This window comes from Cupressus sempervirens, chromosome 11, assembly GCF_028749045.1.
Source record: "Cupressus sempervirens isolate cs-2001-9-10 chromosome 11, ASM2874904v1, whole genome shotgun sequence".
NCBI classification, from domain to species: domain Eukaryota; kingdom Viridiplantae; phylum Streptophyta; class Pinopsida; order Cupressales; family Cupressaceae; genus Cupressus; species Cupressus sempervirens.
In genome coordinates, this window is record NC_143128.1 from 210,161,248 (window position 1) to 210,164,038 (window position 2,791).

Consider the following 2,791-nt stretch of genomic DNA (forward strand, 5'->3'; position numbering starts at 1 on the left):
ATTTTATTAAAAACCAAGTTTGAGTTGCCCTACTAGAATATAGTTGAAAATTAGGTATCTTGGAAAAAACCCTAAATTTCTTACACATACTGCTTCATGTAAAAAAATAAATAGAAAATATGAAAATTTTATTATGAGAAATTTTCGTTGATATATGATACTCATATCTTTTCTTACCAAAGAGGCCTAGAAGAACCATTTGAAATTTAGGTTCAGACATGATTCTCAAGACTACATTATTGTGCAAAAATTAAATTCTTCCTACGGTCAAAACTTTATAATATAAAATGTTTATTTAAATGACCTTCTACACATTTAAACCCAAAAAAGAATATAAAATTATTATTTTCTAAACTTAGAAATTTCCCTCCAATTTTGCATTCAAGTCAAACCTTCTTTGATCGAGCTTGACACATGTCACTTTGTGATTGGTTAGTCCTCCACTTTGTCACTACCACTTGGGTGCCATGTTTCACCCTTTTATTAGTTCTTCAAACTGCCACTTAGCACCTAACACATCACCACATGGCAGCCTCATATTAGACCTCATTATGCATGATCACTACCATGTCATCAACCTGTTGGGTGCCCTACCATGTCACTATCACATGGCATAGCTTGATTCATTGGAACTTGTGCACCATCATCACCATATAGGAACCACATGGTGGCATGTCACTTTATCTCTTTCCTTGACTTCTTTGCATCTTCAATTTATGGGAATGCGATGGTCATTGATTCTGCCATGTATCAAAATCTTGTGTTGTCTATCTTGAAACTACCATGTCACACTTCCTTGATTTATGTACCAATATTTGAATTTTTTGCCGCATATCTCTCTACCACTGGTCCACTTGGGCTCTATGTGGTATACTCTAATTCATTCACTTTGTTTTCACTTGTATGCCACATCATCATCTTGGTTCACATGTCTAGATACCAAAATTTGTTTACCTTTCCATCCAGCTTGGCCAGGCGGGTTCCTCGCACAAGGTTGTGGCTCCAAAAGCCTTGTTTCCTAAAGACATTATGCAATTGAGTGTTTGGACATATAAAGATCTAACAATTTCTATAACTCATTAATGTGGGACTAAAACTCTAAAAAGGAGTCTTCTTTTGTAGTGGCCAAATCGAGCCTACGTAAACACTTGTAGCATATAAGTCTGCATGGGAAGGGGTCACTAAAGGAATTATCTAGGAGAGTCAAGATTGTATTGTATCAAGCTTCCATATGTTTGATCTTCTTTTCCAATAAATAGTGACTCCATTTCTAGACTAAATGATATGCTAGAGATCTCACCAAAGATGTCAATCTCTTGACATTGATCATAGTTGTTTTTCACATCAAAAACATGGACAAAATATGTAGGCTTAACCATTGCCCTAAAATTATCATTTGATGTGAAACTTAGTGACTACACAGCACCAATACTCCCTTTCAAGATAGTCAAAGATGTGCTTAGGTTTCTAAGATCCTAGATTCTGCAAGTCATATCTTGATTTCTTGTGGAAAAATATATTCCTTTTGGATGCCATACAGATGCAAAGGAATAGTCTAAATGACCTCTAATATTAACAAAAACCTCCCCTATCTAATGGTTTACAAGTAATTCATTGGTATAATCTCCAAACCCCATCATGAATATTTTATCTAGACTTATAGAAGTATGATTTACAACCCATGAAAACCAATTATGAACCCCATTCAATTCTTCAATAGCATACACTTAACAATTAAACCTTAGAGAGGATTTCAGAGTGGTGTTTTGCTCAATTTAAGAAAGCATCAGCTTAAATAATTTGCTAACCCAGTTATGTCAATGTTAGGTCTATAAATTTCTAGTTTGGAAGGGCCTTTTCCTCTTATTTTCATCTTTGAAAATTACCACATCTTCGACATAGAAAGAAAATACACCATAGAAAAGGTCTCCACATCAAACACACAGATAACAAAATCATTATTTGAGGTCATTAATTGTGTTGCACCACTTGTACTATCATAGATCTCAATGACATTAGTGATAGTGTTCTCATCATAAGGAATCTTTTCACAACATGAAACACTACAACAATCCAAATTCTTCACAACCAGTTGTCCTTGAAATCCACCTACAACTAGAAGATTATTCTTGATACACATTGTACTAATTTGTATCATTCCTAGACCTGTTTGTAGAGCATGAAAATTATTTTTGAACCTTGTCTTCTTTCAATAGTGTAGAAACATTGAGAACTTTCATGCTTCTTCGGCCCAATGAGCATCTATGGATAACAAAGTAACCACATATTTCATACGCATCATACTTTGATGTACACCAAATGAGATTTCTCAACTGAAAGTGGATGAATGTAGATTTCATTGATCTTGCATTGTAGTGAAACTCAAAAAACTTCTCACCTTTCTCATGGATTGGCACTCCTTATCTAGCTCATCATGTGAAAAATGCAGATTTTCATAATTCTTGTACTTCTTCAATCTTGTCTCACAATACTTTTCTCTTTCAAATACCTCCATACCTTCTTATTTTCATATTTTCCATTGAAGATGGATTGATAAAAATAGACAAATTCCTCAAATGGTAGGTTCTCTTGGAGATGGTGATTAGCATATGCTTCACATATAATACTTCATTCATACCGTAAGTTATCAATCCGATGGATAATACTTCAAAACCAAGGAGTATGTGTTCTTCACTAGAATGATAAACTCATTTAAATCTTCACTTTTCTACTATTTAATTTCCTTGCCATTCTCGCATAAAAATAATGGGTACATCCTCCTAATTTGTGA

At 34.1% G+C, this 2,791-nt stretch overlaps 1 pseudogene; it reads right to left on the reverse strand.

Annotated features, from left to right (window-relative positions):
• Window positions 1-1,190: 1,190 nt before the first annotated feature.
• Window positions 1,191-2,515, reverse strand: LOC149528911 (uncharacterized; annotated as a pseudogene).
• Between the last annotated feature and the right edge of the window lie 276 nt (window positions 2,516-2,791).